Raw genomic sequence first — 26,093 nt, forward strand, 5'->3', positions numbered from 1 at the left:
AATTAGATGGGCATTCTTTAGGAATCCGGAAGGACATTTAAGGGGGAGGGGCTTGGCTGTCAAATTGTAAGCAGCCCTTTCCCACCCCCATACTGGAGCAGCTGTAAATAGTGGGTGGCTGTCTCTGGGGGACCCCCATAAGGCACATACATGCTGCACGGTACAGTAGGGAGTATCAAGTCACTGACTTCCCTGGTCCTTACCTAAAAAAAGCAAGATGAGCATCTGATGCCCTTGTCCTCCTCCTTCCCCACATCCTCAACATGGGGCTTCTGTCATCTTCAGAGAGTGGCATCCCCAGCTCAGAAAGGGTGCAGGACAACTGTGCCACTAATGTTGATGATGATGACTACCCTGGTGGCAAATAGCAGGTACCACTATTATCTCTTAGCAGATGCCCTATTACATGGAGTAGGTAACCTGTCCAAAGCCTCTGAGCTAGTGAGCCCAGGCCTCTTATAATGGACAGAGGAATTGGGTGTGTCAGAAGCACTTTTTCAGCACCACCCTGTTCTGGCTCCTGCAGCATCAGTCTTCTGTCACTCCTTGGCGCCAATTTTGTGCTTGAAATCTCAATTGTGGGTTTGAGGTCATAACTGTCTGTTTTTCCTCAAGAGGGGACACACCCACTGTTCCCTGGTTTCATTTGTACATTGGGGTTCCAACTGTCACTCCCCAGCCACCGCATTGGTTTCACTTCCCTGAGCCCTAATTCATTTGAAATAGGGAGCTACCTACCAAGTTAGTGTGAGAAATGAGAAAAGGGGTGTAAATATAATGCCAGCAGGAGCCTCACCATGATCTGTTCATGCACCAGCGAGCACTTCACAAACAAAAACCATCCTAATGAATTATTTTTGTCTTTCATAACAGTCGTCTTCAACTCTGGCTGACATCAGAATCATCCAGAGCGTGTTCTTAAAATACAAACGTTCATGACCCTACCCCAGCCATGCCAAATCAGAAACACAATAATGGGGTCCAGGAATCTGAATTTTATCTAGCATTAAGCTCCTTGTTGTGCAGGGGCTAAGGCCCAGCTCATGTTCATCCTTCTGGAAGGTTCCATAAGGGATTCTTACCCAGTAAGAGGTTTAGATGACCCAAAAGCTACCTCTCAAATAGCAATCCACTTATTTGATTGGTTCTTGGTTTGTAGCTCCCTAACTACAAGTTGAGCAGTGATTGGAAAACAGAGAAATATTTCTTCTATCCCATTCCACATTGGTTATCTCCCAAACTCATATCTCTGGCAGTCAAAGTAGGAATAGGCTCCAGGTACCAGACTAAAACTACACTCCCTCCATAACTACCTTTCCTCTACTAAACATGAATATCACTTTTAACAACCACAAAGTTTTATGAACCAACACATGAAAGCTGGTCATGCTGGTAACATGTCTGTTAACAAATAATATTCTTACACACACACACATAAAACTCCTATGAATTCAAACACTTCCAGATAAATTTAGTACTTTTTAAAATCACAGTGGTATCCACATGTATTTGGAATATTACCAAACATTATTTATTCAACCTTTAGAAAGATTTGGGACTTGGGAATATTTGAACCCTTCACAACACCCTCCATAGGGGTCCAGATTGGGAACCTCAGACTGGGAACTAGCCTGCACCACCCTGTCAGGGCCAAAGGTCAGTAGCCTGCCCTCACTTGTTCATGCACAGCAAATGTCATCTAAAAAACTCCAACTGTGAAAGCAGCAGTGTTTGAGATGAGCTGCCAGTGAGTAACCAAAGAGCCAGAAATGTGATCTGAAGCCAAGAAGGAAAGAGAAAATGGATCTGAAAACAAACTCTTCTCATTGCAAATTGTATCTGTGGCCATCCAGGAACCACACAGCATGAACCAACAATGAACAAGCCAAACTAGACCAAAACACTCAGCAAAGAAACTATTATAATGGAATAAAGGTCTGGGAGACAAAAATAGCTGTTTTCCTTTAGAATGACTCTGGCACAATTTATAAATAAAGGCACAAATGTAGAACAAGTTATTTTCAATGTTTCACTGAAATTATGCCTGCAGGTGGGGAGTCCTGGAAGGACCAACTTCAAGTATCTTGGGTATGACATCCCAACAACACGCTCACCTGGGAGGCGAGTGCCGTGGCGATAGTGTGGGCTTCCTGGGAAGCTCAGCTTAGATTCCATCTCTTCTGTAAATCTTCGCCCAGGTCCACTAGTTTGTAATAACTCTTTCTCATCTGAAACACTGGGTCTTGACCATGGTCATTCTGATTCTGTCTGAGGAGGGTAGACGCCATCAACTTCTTGTTTTCTGTAAAAGTCACCTCTAACCATAAAAGTTACAGACAAGTGTATCTGAACTGTTATGACATCACAGATGTTGATCTAAACTCATACCTAAGCTCCTAGGACATCTGCTTTTTCTATTCTGTCTTTTCTCCTTGAGCTCTTTGGCACAGTCCTCGGCTCTGATATTGCATAGTCACACACTGATTTGCTTTAATCTAACATATTGTCCTATCCTACAGAATCAACTGGTCTTACCCAGGTAGAACATTACAAATATAAGGAAGGATCTAGAAATCTTCATTATTTTTTCATCTGCCAAGTTTACTTCCTTTGATGGTTATCTTCTAAAGATGTGCAAAGGAGGTGAAGTCACCTTGATGACATCAGTAACCGGATGTCATTGTACTACACAAAAGCCCACAAGTCAGAGGCAGGCATTGCTTGAGAAACCCAAAGTCTAAAAAATAAAAAATATAAGCCTTCAAACTTTCTCTGAACAACATCAACTCCCCTCCAAAATAGTCTCCCTTGACCTGCATTCATTATTCATCAACTGCAGTTGGAGACCCCCTGGCTTCCTCTTTCCTCCTCAGTCCCACATCAATGAGTCACCAGATGCTGGTTCCCTAAGTTTCTTCTACCCATTAGCCTCCTTCTAACTCCCACCACTATGCAGCTAACCAGACCTTTATAACCTTCCTCCCTAGTTACCCAGATATTTTTCTATCTGTTCTATCTACTTCAGCTTTCTCCTTCCAATCCATTCACCACCCCACTTACAGACCAAATTAAAGCCTGTAATTCTGCTCAGATTATTCTCCCAATCAAAATCTTCACACTTTTCCTATGCCTTGATAGAACAATATGCAGACCTAGCCTTGTTTATAATTCCATCTCTGTTCTGGCCTCCATATACGTTACCAGACAGAACCCCAGCCTGTATTCCAGACAACCAGCTAATCCCTGTTCATGACTGCAACTTTCTATTCATGCTTTCTTCCTTCCTGTTGAACTCTTTCCAAGTCAAAATCCTATCCATTCTTCACATGTATTTTCTTTGTGAAAGGAAGGCCTCTTCTTTCTCTCCTGGACCTTATGTGTACATTGCCCATCCTGCTCTGGCTCAAGTCACAGTTATTTAGGTTCTTCTATTTATGTCCCATGCTAGACTTAAGTGTCTTGATACTGAATAATGTATGTTATTCATACAGTATCTTTCCCAGTACCTAGGGGAGTCCTGAACATCATTGGGACTCAAAATACTTTGTGGAAAGAAAGGGGAGAGGGAAGAAAGGAAAGATAAAAGGAAGGGAGGAAGGGAGCAAAAAATAAAAGGCAGAAAGAAAGGGGAGGAAGAGAGGAGGGATCTAATGAAGAGGCTTCAGAAATAAGAGGAGGAAATCAGAAGGGGCTAGTTAGTGCAGGAAGAGAAGCCACTGAAGAAGAAGGCAGGTTGTAAAGATAAATGGGGAAAATAAAATACTATAGGCCTTATCCTGGGCAGCATGAGAGTATGTGTACTAAATTTGCAAGGGATTTGCAAGGGAGAACCAAGGAAACTTGCTTGCACCATCAGAGAACTTAACAGCAACCCTGATTTTATTCAGTGGCAGACAATCATCTTATTATCTCCCCCACTTTTCACAGCAGGGCTGAGGTTTTCAGGCCAAAGAATGGTCTCTGATTTATGAAGTCATAATGGGTAGAAACTCACCTCATTTTATACTTATCTAGATTTAATTAAAGCATCTTATCTCTAATAATAATTAACTTTAACTGAACAATCATTTCACTTTACCAAGTAGCCATATGGATTACCCTGGATGATCCTCAAATCAATCTTGGTAAGATAAATAGTTAATAGGATTACCAGAGAGTGGCCTTGCACTTCAGAATGTGATAAACTTCTGGTTGTGTGCTGTCATCCCCCTTGGCCCTCACTCATATCTCCATTACCTAAGTCACACTCAGGGAAACCCATTGACCCCAGTTTGAAGAACACAAGCCACTGCTTTATACTTCCAAGTCTTTGCCCATAGGGTTCTCTGGGTAGAATTTGCTTTTAGTCCTTCAACAACTTCACCTCCAGAATCATGTCTTCTGAGGGGAGAACCAGAATAGCATCCACTGAGAGAATTTCTAGGGTTCTCTTTGGAGGTTGGGGATGACCATCAACAGACAGGCATGCCTGGTTTTTGGCAGCTGCTTCTGTGGAAATTCGGGAAGATGAACCAGGACCTAAGAGATTATGAGACCCATACCATCACCTCTGACCAGTGAATAAATACAGACATGTGCATATACGTGCATATATGCTCTGTCTTCAGCACACCCCACCCCAGCAACAGAGAGAAGGGAGGGCTTACATAGTAAAACCCACTTCCCTCGCTCTCAGGAGAAAGAGGTGTTTACACTTAGAACAAAGTGGGACAGCAGATGGGTGGGGGAGAAACCCAGACTTGTATTGGCCTCTTTGGACCAATTTCTGGATGAATCCATTCCCCCATCTTTAGCTCCTTCTTCTACAGAATTCAAGATGGGCATATTCCATTCACAGAGGGACACAATGGCATGGGGCCTGGAGACTGCCAATAACAGGTCTTGAGATCAGAGTATTCTATGTGGTTTTCTCTGATTCGAGGTGGACATGAACAAATTTTTCCAGAAGAAAATGAGGTGTACAGCTTGAACAAAATATATATACTTAATGATGTACATTTTTTTCAAGGTACTAAGTATTGAACCCAGGGTGCTTTACCACTAATCGTTACCTCTACCCCTTTTTGAGACAGGGCATCACCAAGTTTCTCACTGACCTTGAACTTGGAATCCTGCCTCAGCCTCCTGAGTAGCTGGGATTACACGGATGCACCACTGCATCTAGCATGATGTACTTTTTTAATATTTGGAAAGCAGTCTATTGTTTTCACAATGCAAACTAGAAGAAGTAAATAAAGTTAGCAAAACTCTCTTGACTGTCGGGGAATGGACAGCAGAAATATCTTCTGTATATTTGTACTTTCAAAAAAGAGGCAAAGGACAATTCCTGGGAACTGTTGCAAAAGAGCATCAGTTAAATTTTTACAGATAGCATAAAAGGACAAAGGGGATCTTTGCTGACCAGGCACCAGGGAGCCTCTCTCACTTTCTAGGCCAGTCCTGGGACACTCAACCCCTGAACTCAAAGAGAGAAGCATAGGTAGGAATGTGTGTGATGGTGTCTTAGTGAGCTTTCCCTTTTCTAGAATGGACGTTAGGAATGGGGAAGGCAAATGACAAAGAAGAGAAAAATCAGGAGATGCTAGGGTCTCCACAAACTCAGAAGCATGAACTAGGGGGCAGAGCACTTGCTTGTAAGAGGCTCTGGGTTCCATCCTCAGGATTGAAAAAAAACTTTTTTTTTTCAGAAGCACTAGAGAACTTGGATATCTGGGGCAGTAATAAGTGTAACTGTGTGGGCGTACATGTGTGCACACATGTGTGAGAGAAATTGGGGAAGGTTTTGGTGGAAGGAGGTGGGTGGTTCTTTTTTTAGTCTGGCAAATTGTCAAATTATGACAAAAACCTCAGGACACCCCATGGGTGAAAGGAATAGTAAAAAAATAAATCCCTTCAAAAAAGTAACCAGCTGACAAAACCTTTATGCTGAAGTGAAATTTTACCTGGGAAATTTTACTGAACCTGTTCAGTCTAGAGGAGGTTCATTCCTAAATCAGGTTAGAGAGACACTTGACAATGGAGCTGGGATACCCTCCCATTTTCTATCAATTGGACACACAAATAGAGACCATCTCATGGAAAGGATTAATCCAAGTGGTTCAGAGTTGTTCCTAAAGTGTCTCCGTGGAAGTTGTTCTTTCTTCTCTGCCCCTCCCCCCCCACAAGCAAGTCATAAACTATCCACATGTTAGCTGACTCCCAAACCATAAAGAAACAACAGGGAGGACATAGGACCTTTGATGCCTGCTCAGACAGCAGAGCTGCCCCACCTTGGCTTTCAAAGATAAGAGGGGCCAGGGACAGTGGTAAGCAAAAATAACCCAAATAAACATAGCCCAGCGGGTGCCACAAAGGATTAAACACCTGGATAAATGAGTTGTGGGGGAGGGGGAAATGAAGAAAACCGGAGACATGCCCCTGTGGTATTTTTAAATGACAGTGAACCATTTTCCTTTCCTCTATTTAAAAATAAACTGCTCCAACACAGAGCCATCCCCAGCTCACACAGATCTCAGGAAATTCCCTGAGCTTTTCATGGGAGGGAATGACAGGGAAATCTAGATGATAAAGCAATATTGTCTCCAGGCAGCCACCAGCACCTGCAAAAAGGAAACTCATTTGAGTATGTATTGTCAGATGACTTTTTAAATATTCATTTGAACCTGGTTTTGCCTAACGTAACACAAAGCAAAGAGGGGGTTCACTTCATTCTTTATTAGCCTGCTTCCGACACTGCTACTTTCCTGCATATTTTTCTCCAAGGCAAGTATGTCTGAAAGTCTCAGGAAGCCTTAAAAAGTCTAGCACTAAATCTTTTGAGACACTTAATCCCTAAATCTTCCATGTTTGGAGATAATTTCTTTTATGAAAAGAAACCCTAACCTGGCCCAATTCCTCTCTCAAACTCACTAATGGAACAAAGAAGCCTGCCGCAGTCTCTGGCTGGGCACAAATCACGAGTCTCCACACAGCTTGTAGATTCAAACAGCAATTCTTTATTCCCGAACTCACACCGGCCGTCTACAAACACGTTCTGCCCAAATCCACTCCACATGGGCTTCTGTCTCCCAAAATATACTGTCTGACCCTAAGAACTCAAGAGGAACTCAGCAGCAGGATACGCCCTATTCTAAAGGGGGAACACCCTAATCTCCTATTATGCTAAACTGCCCTATTCTAAAGGGGGAACACCCTAATCTCCTATTATGCTAAACCGCCCTGGTCCTTGAGCAAGGTCACCTTTCAGAAGTCCTTCCACTGGACAGCATGGAAGTAAGCTGGCAAGGAGATTGTCATACCTACTTGGCTGATGGCTCCCAGCAGAAGCCTCTCATTAGACTCATCCCTGTGGCTGCAGAAATAAGTGTCTCAGAAAGAGCACATTTTTTGCTTTAGCCTCAGGATGGCTTTGGCTGTCGCCTTCTTTGGCTTCCTCTCCTCATCCAGGCAAGCTCTAGCCTAGTTAGATCTAGTGGATAGCAAAGAGGAGAGCCAGGTGCCCAGGAGAAAGGAAGAGTTGTCTAGTGACTAGGTTGGCCCAGCATAAAATAGGCTCTTTTTCCCCTGCTGGGCAAGACTTCCCTGGGAGTGTTAAGAGACTGGACCACCCACTGGGTTTTGTTGAAGTTTTTCCTTACAGTGGTTGGAAGATAACACCAAATGGCTCCAGAGGACTCCTTCCAACCCAAATCTGAGACTCCATAACTACAGGAGGGGCTATAGAGGCATGTATGAGAAACTCTTTATTACTTCTCTTTCCTTCCCTCATCACACATCTCTCTTCTGCCCTGCAATTAGAAGAAAGAACATTTCACACTTTATTTAAGGCTCCATTTCTCTTTACCTGACTTCTGTGGGTAATGATGGAGAAAGCCATTTGCCTGGCTAATTAAAGCCCTCCACTGGCAAGAGAGATTTTTAGTAGCTGAGATCTGAACCTATATTTAATATAGATCATGTATTTGAGCACTTATGTGTTCCACACTATATTAAAGATTTTACATATATATTGTATTTAATCCTCCAACAATCTAAAAAGTAAAATGCTACTGTTATCTAGATATTACAAGAAAGGTAATAGATTTTTTAGAGATACGCGTACCCAGATCTACACTGGTAAACCATGTGCTGGTAAATAAGTTCTCAAAAAAAAAAAGCCTTAATTTATCACATTTGCTGATTTCCATGGTGTAATATTCTCACTGTGGTCAATTTTAAGCTATCAACATGATGTCTCCAAATTTAGAGGTAGATACGTTAATGCCTGTATGAGCCAATGCAGTACCCCCATGCTCTGAATCACAGAGTTACACTGCCTGGTTTGCAATCCCTTCTACTGTAACTCCTCTTATTTAAAGAAAAGGATGAAGCGTGTATTTCTTGTTGAAGGATGTTATCCTACAATAGCTGAAAGGAAAAATCAGGCTTAGGGCAGAGGGTGTTGCTCAATGGTATAGTGCTTGCCTAGCATGTAGGAGATTCTGGGTTCAAATCCCAGGGGGGAGGGAGGAAGGGAGGGAGAGAGAGGGGGGGAGGGAGGGAGAGAAGGAAGGAAGGAAGGAAGGAAGGAAGGAAGGAAGGAAGGAAGGAAAGAAAGAAAGAAAGAAAGAAAGAAAAAAGAAAAAGAAAAACGGACCAAGCCCTCATGCATCAAGGTAGCAGATAAAGCAGAGAGCCAGGGATGGGAAAGGGGTTGAAGAATATGAGTCACAGAGACTTTCTTAATTCTCTTTAGGGACCCAGACTTGAATTAGTCATAAGCCACAGTGGAGGATCAATTCTGAAATCCAAAGTGACTAATTTTAATCTCAGAGATATGGGCACCCCACAAGGATTCTGAAGCCAGCTGTTGTCTATTTCCATTGCTGCCTATGTGTGTCTGTTCCTGTCATCATCTTAGACTATCTTAGACCAGTGTAAACTGAAAGTTTGTAGAGTTTTTGTGTTTGTTTTGAACCAATACTATTTACTTACTTTTTTTTTTCTGATGCTAGGGATTGAACCCAGGGCCCAGTGCACACTAGGCAAGTAATGTACCAATGAGCCATGCCCTCAAACCGCGAACCAACATTTTTTAAGTTTATAGATTTCATATTTCAAAAAATCAGGACTTTCATTCTCTCTTCATGATGACTGAAATTCCCTCTATGGAAGGTAGTTGCTGCCACTTTTAGGCAAGGCATACATACACCTTCCAGTTAGCTACAGTCTCCACCACTTTCTATTGTCTCACTCATTTACAATATCTGCAGGTTTCTAAACTTTGTCACTTGTGTCTTAGACTTACAAGAGCTCCATAGCTTTAGATTCAGAAAACTGTCAAAACAGCCAGGCATGGAGGCACATGCCTATAATCCCAGGCTGGGGAGGCTGATGATTCCAAGTTCAAGGCCAGCCTCAGCAACTTAGTGAGACCCTAAGCAACTTAGAGACACCATCTCGAAATAAAAATTAAAAAGGGCTGAGAATGTAGCTCAGGGCTGGGAATGTAGCCCAGATTCAATCTCCAGTACCAAAGGAAAGAAGAAGAAAGTGGAGGAGCAAGAAGAGGAGGAGGAGGAACAGGAAAAGGAGGAGGAGAATAGGTCAAGCAAAATATTGCATGGATTCCCCTACACGCACAGACACATAAACACAAATAATTCCCACCTGTCCTTCTGCCAATGTAATGCTCTTGGTATACTCAAAACTCATCTACATGATCAATCAGACCACCACATTTCTAGAAGAACTGGGGCTCTGCCATGGGATGCATAGTTCTCTTTAGAAAACCTTCTATCCACAGGGCTCTAAAGCTTCTTCTTGTTATATAGCTGCCTGAGGTCACCACCAATAAATTACTGGCTTAAGGAAAACAATAACAAGCCTTTTCCATGGAGAACAGGGTTTGTTCACTCAATTATTTCCTAAAGTCATGCCCTCTTTCCCAGCTTGACACTATAATTTTTGAAGCAATAGCACTGAGTCTGTCTGGTGCTGTTCTTCACACCCACAAAGTCACACAGCACCTGCCACATGAGCACAGCAAACTTTGAGAACAATTCTTCCTCCTGGCAGTGGAATTAGTGAAGTAATGATCATTGCATTGCTAATTAAGTGGCTGCTTTGTTAAAATGACTTACCAGGGTGACTCTAAATTGGCTATATTTGTTTACCAGCCTAGCTTTTTTTCTTTGGGTAGGAAATTATGTTGACTGTTCCTGACTGCTATAGAACTTTGAAAGAAATCACAAATAGTCTCATTTTACTGAAAGCAAACCTTTTAGAAATTTAAGATGTGATTTAAATAATTCCAAGAAAACCAGTAATAATTTTCCTAAATTGGTATAGAGCTGCTTAAGTTCTAAGGCTTAAGTTTCTTTTCCAAAGTCATTTTCCACCTGTAAGTGTTGGAGACAGAAGGCATTAGAGAAGGAGGAGTGGGCTGGGTGTGGTCAGGCAGGAGACCATTTCACTTAACACCACCTTGCAAATAGTTGATATTTGATAGCATTGTCTCTTTGAGATTTGTAACCTATTGCTAGAATTACATGACCCTTGGGGGAAACAGGCTTGCTTTTTCTTTTTCTTTCTTTCTTTCTTTCTTTTTTTTTTAATTACTTGGGAAAACATTAACTTTATCCCTCTGAGTATCCCCTACAACCATCAAGGAAGTTTGTACTATTTTTTCTCTTTCAGAAAAGCTATCAAACATTTTAAAAAGAGATTGGAAGGGTCTGTGAGAGGACAGGAGGATGCTATATATTCTTCAGGCCTTTAAGATCCCTGTCTCCTGCCATCCACCTTCAGGAAGAGGACTGTCCCTAAGCTGTCTTCCTCTCTGACATGGAGCCTATTTTGGAACAGAGTACAGCTTTCTGTCAAACACATAAGTACACATAGACTTACACATGAATCAACCAGCTACAGAGAGAGCAACAGGAGGTGGCAGGATGCTTGCCACCATGTCTCTTGATTTGCAAGCATCTCCTCCAAACCATGGCCAAGGCTAGTAATTCCCTGGGCTAAAGCCAACTTGAGAACTTGGGGACACTGCCAAAGTGCTGACAGTCCCTAAACCTGGATCTGTTCTCAGAGCCACATAGGAAAAAATATTTAGGGGAGAGGAATAAAGACATACATGCATTTAAAAGTTGGATTACTTCACAAGAGATGCCACTCAAGCACTAGGTAAGTAAATGTCAAGTGACCTTCCAGAGGATGCAGCTTTCAGAGGGTAAATTGCAATGACCAGAAAAAGGGAGACACTGTAATGGAATGGAACAAGCCGGAGCTCTGGAGCCAGACAGACTGAGTGCAGATCCTCACTGTGTGGTCACAGGCAAGTTGCTCTTCCTCTCCAGACCTTATTTTCTTTACCTAAGGAAAAGAAGTAATGGCACCTGCCTTTCAGAATTGTTGAGGAGATTATCTGGGGTTGGTTGCACTTAACAAGCAATCAATGTTTGAGTTTTGTTTGTTTTTTAAAGTATATCATAGAGTACTGAAAACAGCGGTTTAGGTAAGATTAACAGGGAGAAAACAAGGAGGACTATCACGGAAAAATTTATCACATCTAGTGAATACTTTAGGAAGTAGAAAGGTATGAGAAAGGAGGCATTCTGATTTTTTTTTCTTTTTTGTTAAAATTTATTGACATTTTTCTGAATATGAAAATGCTTCATTACTATTTTAGAAATAAATGGAAAGTGTTAAAATGCAAGGAAGAAAGTAAAAATCAAATATAATTATCTAGCCAATGAAGCTTCCTATAAATATTTCATTTTTCATCCTATCTTTTCCTAAATTTGTATTTTAACAAAATTGAGATTACACTATATACACAGTTTTGAATCCTGCTTTTGGCACTTATTGTTTCATATTTTCCCATGTTACTAAAAATTCTTCACAACATTATCTGCAGTGTCCACAGGGAATTTCATATATAGATGTACCAAAATCTCAACTATCCACCAACAATGGACTTATGGTATTGTTCAGATATTTCACTATTATTAATGGTCATAAGTTAATTATTAACTATTATTAATGTGGCATAAGTCTTTCTTCCTTAGGATAAATTTCTATAGGTGATGTCCTAAGGTTCCTGCTGAATATAAAATACTTTCACTGAGGCTGTCCCAACCCACACTTGTACCAGTAGTTAGAGATAGAGACAGCTGCTCTTTACAAAGCCCAAAGCCAAATATTATCTTTGAAAGAAAAAAAAATGTTGGCTAATTTATAGTCACTAAATAGCATTTCATTGTTCTTTTGTTTCCTCTTATCTTAAAATGATCCTTAAAGGGAGCGTTCAGATAAATGGAGACTTCTTTTGCCTGCAAACAATCAACAAATATTTATTATTCAAATCATTCTACTAGGGATATATCCTCTCTTCCTTTGGGGGTAAGTTTGAGAGATTCCACCTTTCAGACTTTTGCCATTGTGAAGAATGGATTTTGGAGATACAACACAGCTGTCATTCCAGGATAAAACATACTGATCCCGTCACTACAAAGCTTCCCAAAATGCAAGTCCTGTAGCCCGTCTGAAATTCCAGTCCCTCAACGGATCTTCTGCCTGTCCTAACTAGCTTATGAAAATAAGAAAATACTGAAGTTGTGTTTAGACGTTTTAATAAAAGTGCTTTTGAGTTTTTGTATGTTATTTGGAGGGTTTTGAGGGTTCCACCTGACCCCCAATATCAGCTTTCCTGTATCTGCTAAAGTGCAGTGTACAGGGAAACCTTCAAAGGCAAACATTAGGGAGCCGGCCCTTACAAAAGAAGAAAATCATGCTCAGTAGAGAAAAGGGTCTCAGTCTCCCGAAACACCTCTAAACCGAAAGCTTTTCCTTTGATAAAGTAAAGGTGGGGTACTGCTCAGGGTCCACTCTGGACAAATCCTCTCCTTAGGGCTGTCCCAAGATAGGAGGCTGCAATCTGGGGTCCTTGCCATTGCGCAACCAGAGGTCTCAGGACCCGAAGCTCCTACCTGGGAACCAGCTAGGACTCTTGCGGTCCCCCCGTGTGCAGTCGCACTGATTCTCAGCCCCGCCCCTCCCTCGCTCGCGGCCGCACCCAGGCGAGACGCAGGCGGGAAGTGGCGAGGGGCTGGAAATTTATGTCTGGACGCCTACTGCAAACCCCAGTCCGTCTGGGGCTGCTTTAACCGTCCAATCCCCGCCCCGCCCCTCAGCCTAATTTCTCATTTGTGCTAAAGCTGTTCTCCGCACACAACTGTGGAAGACAACGGATACAGCTCGGAAACCTGGTTCAGTCCAGGCTTGAATCCCAAGGCACTTCGTCTCTGCGGCCGGTCTCCAGTTTCCAAGGATGCTCCCCCTCCCCGGCACGTGGCACACAGTCGGCCCTTTGTGCATAATCTGTTGACTAAATGCATCTCTGTGATGTTACCATCCACACGTTTTAAGAGAATGAGCAAGTGATTCTAAATTCCTTGTGATGTTACAGAAAGTCCCAATCGCCAAACACTTTAATAAAATCGCAAACACAAAAATATTATTCATGAATAATAGTTGCCACTATTGTGAATTTCCTCCCAGGAACACACTTCTACTTCTCTGTTAGTCTCAAGAATTGTATCAAATCCTATCTTCTTCTGAAAGGTGTTTCCTGATTACTTACGCCTGACCCTGATGTAATTACTATGATTATTCACATAAAGTTGCACACAGTTTTGCTCCGAAGCACCTTTACAAAAATCTGCCGAATGGACGGCATCTGCTGAAAGAGCGGGGAATGGAGTCAGACACTGGGGCCCCATTTTCAACATTGCCGCCTACTGGTTGGGTTACTATCGTAAGTCACTTCCCCTTTCTGGACCTCAGTGTCTCCATCTGTAGCATTTCCAGGTCTCGATTCCATCCACGTGAGTGAGAATTGTCGCACTCACCACGCAAAGATGCGTCTCACGGTCGCGCTTCCCGCCTCCCTCCAGACACATAAGGCTTTCCCCCAAGTTCGGGGACGTTCTACCCTACTGTGGACTTTCAAAAGTGACCATCGGTGATCCAGTACGGCTCTGGAGCTCCCCAAGCAGCTCACCCCTAGGCCCCGCCCCTCCGTCCTCCTCTTGGTTGCCAGTACTTCTCCCCAAACACGCCCCCCCCCTGCCCTCTTAACTGCCCATGCCCGGTTTAGCGAGCGTGTTTTTATAAAAGTCCAGCTTCGGCCAGAAACTTCAATCTGTTGGCTGTTGCAGCAGGTAGCAAAGTGACCCTGAGGACCTGAGTTCTCCCGTGGCTTCCGCGACTGGAGAAGGAGCGGCTACCATGGAAGGGATCAGTGTAAGTCCATTTCCAACCTTTGTGCTAAACGTACAGACGCTTGAACTTAGAGCTCAGCCTCTCTCAGAGCGGGCAGAAGGGACCAGAACATTGGATATGTCCATGCCCCCAAAGAAGGGACATGGAAAGAAATTTTCAGGACTATGGCTGCGTGGTGGGTTAAGATTGGAATTCTTTTTTTTCCCCCTGAAAGTTGAGGGGAAAAAATTGAAATGAGGGTTCATGCGGCTGCATGTGTCTCCCCCTTGAGTCCTGCGGTGCATGCTGTTTGCAAACATAACATTTTGTCCAAGTGCAGGGAAGGCGCGCGCTTTGCCCCAGTATTCAGAACCTTGGTCTCTTCCTCCCAGGGAAGTGGGTGTCTTGGAGCGAGTTACATTATCTGAACCTAGAGGCGGGGGTCAGCGCTCCTGGGCTGATTTCCAGAAGTATACTGCGTCCTAGGTTAACGTCGAGCACAAGCTCTTGGGGACTGTTTCTTGCCTTTGGGCGCACGTTAGCTTAACTCTGTGCGGCCAGCAGAGGTGTGCCAGACTCGGGCAAAGTGGGCAGACGGCGGGAAAGTCGGGCAGGCACCTTGCGCTGCTTGCTTGAGGGGTCAAAGCTGTGGCAGCAGCCCGGAGGTGGTTGGAAGCTATCCACACCCCTTGGGATTGAGAAAAAAGGTGCGGTGCCCGAAGCGCTTCGCTTGCCCCTAGCGGGGCCTCGAAGTTTGGGAGTTTGGGATTGTGCAGAGGTCGAAGGAGGCAGGCACATAGAACTTCTGGCCCCGAGGTGTGTGCAGCAGGCACTGAAGTAGCAGGGGTATTGGGACAGCACCTGGGCTGCCTGGTCTCCGGGCGAAGAACAGGTGCAAGCGGGGAGACCGTTTGGCTGTCTTCCAACCTATTGTGTAGCTTAACCGTCGGTGGTTTCCTGAAGCCTTTTAAAACCTCCTTGCCTGGGAGGCTTTTCATTTCCTCCCGCGGCGCGCAATTCAAAGGAGCTCACCACGGAGCCGCCCAATTTCTCTTTAGCACCCTGAGGGGCAAGCCTGGCCGCACAACGGGGCGGAACGCCTGGAGCCGCTACCAGCCTGTTGTAGATGTGGGTGTGGTGGGTAGCGGCTCGGCTGTGGTGGGGTGATCCGACCCCTCCTAAGCCCAATGCCTGGAGGCTTCCAACTGCCCCCTTCCGACCCCTTCAACTGGATCCGTGGCAGGGTGGAAAGCGACCTGGGAGAGTAAGGAAATGAAACTTGGGGCGCGGACCACGAGTGCAGACCCCGTGACTTTCCCCACCCAGGAAAATGCCGCACTCCCTAACGTCTCAAACGTGCCAAGTAATAAACACGAGGATGGCAAAAGAGGCCCACGCCCCCAAGGAGCGTCGGTTTGGACTAAGGGGGTGCCATTTGCTCCTTTCTGACAATTTCTCTCAATACTTCAAGCCCTAAAAGCCCTCGCTTTAATGTCGCAGTCTCCTTCCCCACTACGTGTTGCTTGAAGCGCAGAATGGTTTGCATTTAGACCGGCGTGGGAAAAACAATATTTTGCGTTTTAAAAGAATAAAAGACTTAAGGATTGTGAAGCCCCCTCCCTCCCCCGTCTGTTCCTTCCTCCCCTCTGGCCTCTTTTGGCTGATCTTCATACAAAAAGTTAATCCCAGCTCCTCCTGCAACCCTAGATTCTACACCCACATTGCCCCCACCCCATGCCGCCTGGGAGTGGCCTCTTTGTGTGTATGTTTGGTGTGTGTGTGTGTGTTTTTTTTTTTTTTTATCTCCCTTGTACGTTTTTTTTTTTCCTTTCCTCTAGTGGGCGGGGCAGAAGAGTTAGCCAAGATGTGACTTTGAAACCCTCAGAGTCTCAGCGCCCTTTTGTTCTAAACAAAGAATCTTGTAATTGGTTCCACTAAAGAGGGATATAATGAAGTAACTATGGGGGAAGATGGGGAGTATGGCTGTAGGATTCTATAATAATTCTCTTGGGCCTTTCCCCAGTACTTTAGAATTTCCTGAAGAAGGCTGACCTGAATTGGGTTTATATATATATATATATATATATATATATATATATATATATATATACACACAAACACACACACACACAATAAATTGTTTGCTTTTAATACCCAGAAACATTTTTTTAAAACTTGGGTTGAGTAGTGTCTGCTGACCTTGGAAGTGAATGTGTACCCTTGCCTCTTTTGCAGATATACACCTCAGATAACTACTCAGAGGAATTGGGCTCAGGGGACTATGACTCTATAAAGGAACCCTGCTTCCGGGAGGAAAGTGCCCATTTCAACCGTATCTTCCTGCCCACCATCTACTCCATCATCTTTTTGACTGGCAGTGTGGGCAACGGATTGGTGATCCTGGTCATGGGTTACCAGAAGAAATTGAGAAGCATGACGGACAAGTACAGGCTGCATCTATCAGTGGCTGACCTCCTTTTTGTCATCACTCTTCCATTCTGGGCTGTTGATGCTGTGGCAAATTGGTACTTTGGGAAATTTCTATGCAAAGCAGTTCATGTCATCTATACTGTCAACCTGTATAGTAGTGTCCTCATCCTGGCCTTTATCAGTCTGGACCGATACCTGGCCATTGTTCATGCCACCAATAGTCAGAGGCCAAGAAAGCTGTTGGCTGAAAAGGTGGTGTATGTTGGCGTCTGGATCCCTGCTCTCCTGCTAACTATTCCTGATTTCATCTTTGCCAATATCAGTGAGGCAGAAGGGAAATATATCTGTGACCAATTTTACCCCAATGACTTGTGGGTAGTTGTATTCCAGTTTCAGCACATCATGGTTGGCCTTATCCTGCCTGGTATTCTCTTCCTGTCCTGCTATTGCATTATCATCTCTAAGCTGTCACACTCCAAGGGCCACCAGAAGCGCAAGGCACTCAAGACCACCGTCATCCTCATCCTGGCTTTCTTTGCCTGCTGGCTGCCCTACTACATTGGGATCAGTATCGACTCTTTCATTCTTCTAGAAATCATCAAACAAGGATGTGAATTTGAGAACACTGTGCACAAGTGGATTTCCATCACCGAGGCCCTTGCATTTTTCCACTGTTGCCTGAATCCCTATGGAAGGCATCCTCTATGCCTTCCTTGGAGCCAAATTTAAAACCTCAGCCCAGCATGCACTCACCTCTGTGAGCAGAGGGTCCAGCCTCAAGATTCTCTCCAAAGGCAAACGAGGTGGACATTCTTCTGTTTCAACTGAGTCTGAGTCTTCAAGTTTTCACTCCAGCTAACGTTGATGTAAAAGACTTTTTTTTTTTAATATGAAAAAGAACTTTTTTAAAGTTACACGTTTTTCAGATATAAAAGACTGACCAATACTGTACAGTTTTTAATGACTGTTGGATTTTTGTCTTGTGTTTTTTAATTTTTGTGATGTTTAATTGACTTATTTATATAAATATTTTTTTTGTTTATTTCATGTTAATGAGTGTCTAAGCAGGACCTGTGGCCAAGTTCTTAGTTGCTGTATGTCTGGTTGTAGGACTTTAGAAAAGGGAACTGAACATTCTAGAGTGTGTAGTGAATCACGTAAAGCTAGAAATTATCCTCAGCTGTTTGTGCATAAATAATCTTTCAATTCCAGTGGAACATCTTTTTTTTTTTCCTCCCCTTTTCTTAAGTTCTTTGGTTACACTGTGTGATTTTGCTCTAGAAGACAGCACTTATAACCAAAGTCTTAAGTGGTATAAAAATGCTGGTTTTTCAGTTTTCAGGAATGGGTTGATTTCAGCACCTACAATGTACAGTCTTGTATTAAGTTGTTAATAAAAGTAAATGATAAACTTCCTTGGTGTTTTGTTCTGGTTTCTGTTAACATCCCCTTGGTTGGCAGAAGACAAAAACAATAGACACGTTTATGGCATACAAAATACAAGCAAAGGTATTTTTCTGGTAATATTTTACTTACACTTATCTATAATAGTTTCTGCTTCTGTTATTACTTAACATTTTATAGAGGAGGAAACTGAGGCACAGAAAGCCTAAGTAACTTGGTCCAAGGCGTGTCATCATTAGCAGAGCCAATATTTCATACTAGGAAACATGTCTCTTAAGTCACGATAAGTCATCCAAAGCTCTAACCACGATTTCAACTCTGATGGAAGTCTGGAAATGTTCATCCAGTGCCCATTATTAAAGATCATCTTTCAGAAGGATATGTACATGTGAAGAAGGAATATCATGAAGTAGTGTTTGGATTTTACTCTTGCTTTCTGTATAGATGCCATCACTCCCTTTTTACAGAGGAGGGAAATGAGGTTCAGAGACTTTTCAGAACTCGAATTTTTAACAGGTAGAGCCAAGAGCTGATCCTACTTAACTGTTCCAGCTTTTGTTCTTAACCATTACCCACTATTGTCCCCCAGAACACCTGGTCATATCTCAACTGAATTGTTATTGAAAATAAGGCCAAAAGTGAATGTTTTCTTCATAAAATTAACCATGCCCAAAATACCCTTCTTGCAATATCTCCTATGCAAATTCTAACACTTTTTTATTCTTCATCTATTGCAACATCTCATACCTCCTTTGAAAGGCTCAGCCAAGCAGCTAAAAGTTAATATTGGTGCTTTTTAAAGCACAAAAGAAAGGTCTACTGAAGCAAGCTCCTTATTGCCCATATTTTGCACATTACCATATTTTGCACAAGATTTTGGAGTCTTATGTAATATCACTTAGTTATTTACACTACCATTGTGCAAGCCACAGGCTCTTGAGTAAATTTCACCTCCGGTCTCCAGTTTAAGATAATTTCTAGACTGTAGTGGCCATACCTACTTCACTTTGGAACAGAATGCTTCAGGCATGCACTCAGAAAATGAGTGGGATATAATGAAGGCAATACTTGGTCGACTTGTGGTAATTGTTTCTGGCAAAGAAAATCCATTTTGGAGGAAAAATTGCAATGCCTCATCTTTCTAAAGCAAATCACATTTGTTCAAGACAAATTATAGATCCTGTGAAGGGAAATAACTTAATTACTTAAAATAGAATCTAATTTGGCTGTACATTTTTTGCTGCAGTCTATGGAACTGGGATAATTCAGACTGGTATTCCTATTCCACTTGAGAACACAATTAGATTTGAGATAGGAAATTATCTTGAGGTTTCTTGGTTTTCCCTAGGAAGCCTAATTGGATCACCCTTCATTTAAGCATAGTTTTAGATGTACTTTCCAAAGGTTCAGTCTTAAAGCCATGACCACTGTGACAGACTTCACTTGAACCTTCGCTATAAATATTTATTCTCTGAGAGACAATAAAAGAAATCCTTGGAAGGAATTCCTTTTTTTTCTCATCTTGGCTTGAAAACCTTCTTACCCCAAGTTCCTCTCCTTTGCCTTGGAGTCACAACAAAGGGAACTGAGCTGAAACAAAATTCCCAGTGTCACCAGTCTTAATGGATATTTCATTCTCCCTTGGAACAAAGGTGGGATAGCTCTTTTTCAAAAGGGGGAAAAAAAGCTTTGGCTCTCTCCCTGCACCAAAAGGCTCTCCCCACCCCCATTCTATCCCTAGCCTGCTATGATCAGAGTAGCTCCAAAGCCTTCCCTATGTGGTAGTTTGTCTGACAATGCAGGGAAAGCCAGTTGGCTAGCCACCCTCTCATGAAGTAGGTGATTGTTCCTTCTCCTCTACCCCTGTGAATGGGGCCCTTGAAGGTCAGTAATGTAGATGCAATTGCATAATGAAAACTAAAATATTTAAATTGTATGCATGCCAATAATGGCATAGATATGACATCTGACTTGTTAATAACATTAAGTCAGTAACTAGTGAGGAATGTGGATGATTTTATCTTGAAAAACTTTTGTTTTCTTAAACTGCCACTTGGTAATTTATCTCCCTTATTGTGGGCTTCCCAGCTCCTTTTGTGGCTATGTTAAAATAATGATTCCAGGGTATTCTTTTAAGAAAACGCAGGCTTTGTTTTAATAATCAAACTAATTGTGACTTTCTTCTGGCATATCATCAGACATTAAATAAAGACTCCCCAAAATAATTGAATTTTATTGTTCCCAGATAATACTTATTAAGGAGGGGCAAGGAACCCTAAAACCAAAATCCAAATTACTTTGGGACACAATCCAGTATGCCCTAACAGAAATGCAGCATTGCAGCCTGGCATCATAAGGATTTGCCCAGCCCACTTTAAGGCCATCTTCCACCTGGCTGCCAATGTGCCCAAGCCTCTTAGTGCCAGAGAGATCCACAAGTAGCCAGATGAATGACTTTTCTGAGAGCACAGCCTAAGAGAGATATTAGTGCCTCATGGATCAATAAAGTCGTTGAAATGAATTCTTTAAAAGCAATGGTTCTCAACTGGGGCAATTTTCCCCCCAGGGAACATTTGGTAAGGTCTGGAAACATGGGCACTACAGATGAGGTGCTACTAGCATCTAGTGTACAGGGCCAGAGATGCTGCTAAATATCCTACAAAACTGAGGACAGCATCCACAACAAAGAATCATCTATAGTAGTGGTCAAATTGAGAACCCTTTTTTAAGGTTACAGTGATTATCAAAATAAAGATTTCTCCAGGCTAGTTGTGGTAGCATGCACCTGTAATCCCAGCCACTTGGGAAGCTAAGACAGGAGGATTACAAGTTTGAGTTCAGCCTTGGCAACTTAATGAGAATTTGTCTCAAAATAAAATTAAAAAGGAGCTTGGGTTGTAGGTCAGTGATAGAGCGCCCCAGCAACACACACACACACACACACACACACACACACACACACACATCAGTATAATTCTGGAAAATAACATGAATCCACAAAGAGCTTGAATCTGCCATGGTGTAAATGTTTATATCCTACCAAAATTCCTATGTTGAAATCTTAACCTCCAAGATGAAGGTATTACAAGGTAGGGCCTTTGGGAAGTGATTAGGTCATAAGGGCATAGCCCTAATCATTGGGATTAGTACCCTTAGAAAAGATACCACAGAAACCCAGTTAGCCCCTTCCACCATGTGAGAATATGACTTCAAGGCACCATCTATGAACCTGAAAGCAGTCCCTCACCAGGTCTCCTCTATTTCTTGACAGGATGCTGCATCCCATGCTAGGAAACTATCCCACACGGGACAATAAATGCTAAAAGGGTGACTGCTAAAGATTCTCTGATTCCCTTCAAGTTTTTTTCTCTCTAAAACCTACAGTGTTTACTCATTTAATCCTCATCAGTGCCTGTGACTCAATTTGGAACACTTCCCATTTTTCTCCTTTTATTTAAAAAATAAACAAGGAATGATGTGGTACCAGCTCATCCTTCCATTGTCTGCAACTGACTCGGATTAATTTAAATCAATCCTATTAAGTCCAACAATTAAAATCTTCTAAATCATCTGAAAAATCCTTTCAAGTGAAAATGCAAGTTGATTACAGGCCGAGTTGAGGGATCCACAATGTTAAAGGGGCTCAGAAGGGGAAAGCATTTTTCAAAATCAGACAAACAAAAGTGTCTGTACCAGGTGTGAAATGTTTATCTGGCAGAGGTAGTCCACGATTAAATTCATTTACATATTACAGTTCAACTAACCGAACCCAGCTCATCAACACTGTAAATTAAAAGGAATTACTTCCTCATATTTGACTCTAACAGAAAGAAAGTAATACATACTGAGAGCCATTACATCCCAGGCACTAACATACTCAGATTACAAGAACTCCTACCAGTTAGATATTGCTCTTTCCACTTTTAGGCAAGGATACTATCAAAAAAGTTAAACTATAAATAAAAGGGCTATGCTTTTTACTCTATGCCCATTACAAATAACATTAAAAAAGAACCTCTAAATTCTAGGGCATACCTTGAAGTGCTCTATATATTTAGTCCAAATTTCTCTCTTTTCTATTTCCAGGTCAAGTCCTATGTGATAACATTAACAGTTATTATGTACCTTGAGGAATTTCTATACACCAAGCACTTTGATTATTCATTATTCAATAACTGTTACATAGTACTATTATTTGCCTATTATAGATGGGGAAACTGACTCATAGAAGTTGCTTAAATTTGACCTGTTATCACATATTTAATGAATGATAAAGCCTGGATTTTAACCCAGGCAGTCTTACACCCAAGTGAGACCTTTTAAGCACTAGTGGGACTTTATTAATTGCTATGGTGTTAAACAATATTCAGCACAATAACCACAATGTCAGAAGGATCCTTCATACTCTTCAATACTCTTCAACGTTGAATACTAGACACTCACCTGATGTACAAAGCAGACACCAACATTTTAGAGTTTCACTATTAACAGTTGTAATAAAAAGGAGTTCAGATGAACCTGATACACTGTGCCTTGCACACAGTAGGAGTTCAAAATATTTTGTTGAATGAACAAATGACTTCCATAAATTTCTATTTCTGAGCACACACCATTCTCTAAGCATTCTAATTCATGTTTGCATGTATGATTTGGCTTCCTTCATTCTTTCACAATCATTTATTAAACAACACTCTGGACCAGGCAGGTATGAAAGCTGTTCACAGTAAGTGGAAGGTGTAGTTCTTTAATATTCTAGATATGCCTGAAAATTAGCTAAACAAATTTCAGACTTTTAATTTTCAACATTTTAAGAAATCAAAGTTTCTACCCAGTTTCCAGTTTGCAATTCAATCTTCCTATTACTGTTGACCTTCCATCCCCGTAGATTCCACATCCATGGATTCAACCAACTGCAGATTAAAGATATTCAGGCTCTCCACGTCACCCAAGAAGGGTTCATATGGCAGCATCCTAATTCCTGTTGTGACTTAAAGGGAAACTGTCACAATATCAGAGCCCTTAATGTCCTGCAAATGAAGGAGGAGGATGTTCTCAAATTCCTTGCAGCATGAACCCACTTGGGTGGCACCAATCTTGATTTCCTAATGGAACAATATGTCTTCAAAAGGAAAAATGGTGGCAGCTACATCATAAATCTGAAGAGGATCTGGGAGAAGCTACTGCTGGCAGCTCATGCCATTATTGCCACTGAAAACCTTGCTGATCTTCTCCAGCAATTAGGGAAATGCAAACTACACTAGGATTTCATCTCACTCCAGTCAGATTGGCAACGAGCGAGAACATGAATAATAATAAATGCTGGTGAAAAAATGTATACTCTTACATTGTAGGGAAAAAAAAGTACACTCATATATTGTTGCTGGGACTGCAAATTAATACAACCACTCTGGAGAGCAGTGTGGAGATTCTTCAAAAAACTAAGGATGGAACCACCATATGCCCCAGCTACCCCAGTCTTCAGTATTTTCCAAAAAGAACAAAATTCAGCATATTATAGCAATACAGTCACCTCAATGTTTGTAGCAGCACAATTCACAACAGCCAGTTATGGAATCAACCAGATGCCCAGAAATAGATGAATAGATTAAGAAAATATACATACACAATGGAGTTTTGCTCAACCTAAAGAACAACAAAATAATGGCATTTGCTGGTAAATGGACAGAAATGGGAAAAAATCATGCTAAGTGGAATAAACCAGGCTCAGAAAATAAAGGGTGGATTGTATGTGGAAGCTAGAGCAAAAAAAGTAAAGAAGGCAGTTAGGGAGGGGATCAGATATCATAGAGATACAGGGAAGATCAGTGGAGTAATGAGAAAACAGAAGTGAGGGAGGAAGGAATGGGAAGATAAATGAAATGAATTTAACAAAAACATGTGATAATTATAAGTAAAGCTGCCAAAGGGAATTTCACCTTTATATATATATAAACTAAACTTCCTTTCATACATATATATTATATATGTAAATACATATTTTATATATGTATGTATATGTGTGTTGTATATATATATATATATATGTGTGTGTGTGTGTATATATATGTGTGTGTGTGTGTGTGTATGTGTATGTATGTGTGTGTGTGTGTGTGTGTGTGTGTGTATGAAAGGAAGTTCAGTAGAGTAGAGGAGGGAGGCAGGGGGAGACTGGAGGGGAGGAAAAGCACAGGAGGGCAGGAATGGGGATTGAAATCAAAATCCTTGCATGCATGATGTTGTCAAAATGAACCCAAATACTATGTATAGTTATAATGCTCTAGTTAAAAGAAAGAAAGAAAACCATGCTGTTGTCAGTGTCATATCCTTCAGGAATACTGGCCTGAGGGCTATGCTGAAGCTTACAGCTGCCATGTAAACCTCTCCTATTGCTGGCCGCTTCACTCCTGAAACCTTCACTAACCAGATCCAGGGAGCCTTCCAGGCTGACCACCAGCCTTTCACAGAAGTGTCTTATGTCAATCTTCCTACCATTGCTCTGGGTAACACAGAATCTCCTCTACGCTACATGGACACTGCCATTCTGGGCACAAGGGAGCTCACTGTGTGGGCCCGAGAAGTTCTATGCATTTGTGAGCACCCTTGGGAGATCAAGCCTGATCACTACACCAACAGAGACACTTAAGAGATTGTAAAGGAAGAGCAGACTGCTGCTGGAAAAGTTCTGACCAAGAGTGAATGGACCACTCCTGAGTTCATGCTACTCAATTTGCTGTTGCAGGCTAGTCTGAAGGCACATGCAAGGTGCCTTCTGTGCCTATCCAGCAGTTCCCAGCCCCCCATCAAAGACTGATCTGCAGCTCCCACTGTTCAGGCCACTGAGTGGGTAGGAGCAACCACCATGTGGTCTTGAGCTATGCTTCTGCAGACACTTATGCAAAATGGAAATAAAGTTACAGAAAATAAACTCCAGTTTCTAAACAAATTTAAAAATAAATAAATAAATAATCAGAAAGACAATTGCATCTGTACCAAACAACTACAGGCTTTTCTTATTTATTCCCTAAATAACACAACATAACAACTATTTAAATAGCATTCATATTGTATTTGGTAACATAAATAATCTAGAGATGATTTAAAGTATAAGAGAGGCCAGGTGTGGTGGTGTGTGTTTGTAATCATAGCTACTCAGGAAGCCAAGGCAGAAGGATAATAAGTTTGAGGACAGCCGGGGAAACTTAGCAAGAGCCCATCTCAAAATAAAATTTAAAAGCCTGGAGATATAGCTCAGTGGTTGAGCAGTTACCTAGCATGTTGGAAGCCCTGGGTTCAATCCCCAGTACAATAATAAAAATAGAAGCAAAATAAAGTATAAAGGAGGAAAACATAAGAAATAAAACCAAGAATCAATAAGTGATATGCCATCAAACTGAAAAGCTTCCACAAAGCAAAGGAAATGATTAAGAACATGAAGAAAGAGCCTACAGAATGGGAGAAAATCTTGGCCACTTACTCTTCCAATAGGGAATTAATATCCAAAATAACAAAGATCTCAAAAAACAAACAGGCAAAAGAACTAAACAGAAAACTTCTCAAAAGAAGAAACATAAATTGCTAACAAATATATGAAAAAACATGTTCTACATCTTTAGCAATCAGGGAAATGCAAATCTAAACTACACTAAGATTTCACCTCACTCTAGTCAGAATGGCAATGGTCAAGAATACAAATAATAATAAATGTGAGATAGGTTTTGGGGGAAAGGGTATACTTGTACATTGTTGGTGGGACTGCAGACTAATACAACCACTCTGGAAAGCAACATGGTGATTCCTCAAAAAGCTAGGAATGGAACCACCATATGACCCAGATATTTTTTGGTGTTTTCCCAAAAGATCTAAAATTGGCATACTATAGCGATACAACTACTTTAATGTTTGTAGCAGCACAATTCACAATAGTTAACTTATGGAATCAATACAGGTGCCCATCAGTAGATTAATGGATTTAGAAACTGTGGTATAAAAAAATGAAACTATAGTATTTGCTG

General features: G+C 41.8%; 2 pseudogenes; both read left to right on the forward strand.

The window, feature by feature from the left end:
* The first annotated feature begins 14,198 nt into the window (after positions 1–14,198).
* LOC143640157 (C-X-C chemokine receptor type 4-like) lies at positions 14,199–17,536 on the forward strand (annotated as a pseudogene).
* Positions 17,537–17,773: 237 nt separating this feature from the next.
* LOC143640158 (small ribosomal subunit protein uS2-like) lies at positions 17,774–24,952 on the forward strand (annotated as a pseudogene).
* Positions 24,953–26,093: the final 1,141 nt, after the last annotated feature.

Source organism: Callospermophilus lateralis, unplaced genomic scaffold (genome assembly GCF_048772815.1).
Source record: "Callospermophilus lateralis isolate mCalLat2 unplaced genomic scaffold, mCalLat2.hap1 Scaffold_124, whole genome shotgun sequence".
Classification (NCBI taxonomy): domain Eukaryota; kingdom Metazoa; phylum Chordata; class Mammalia; order Rodentia; family Sciuridae; genus Callospermophilus; species Callospermophilus lateralis.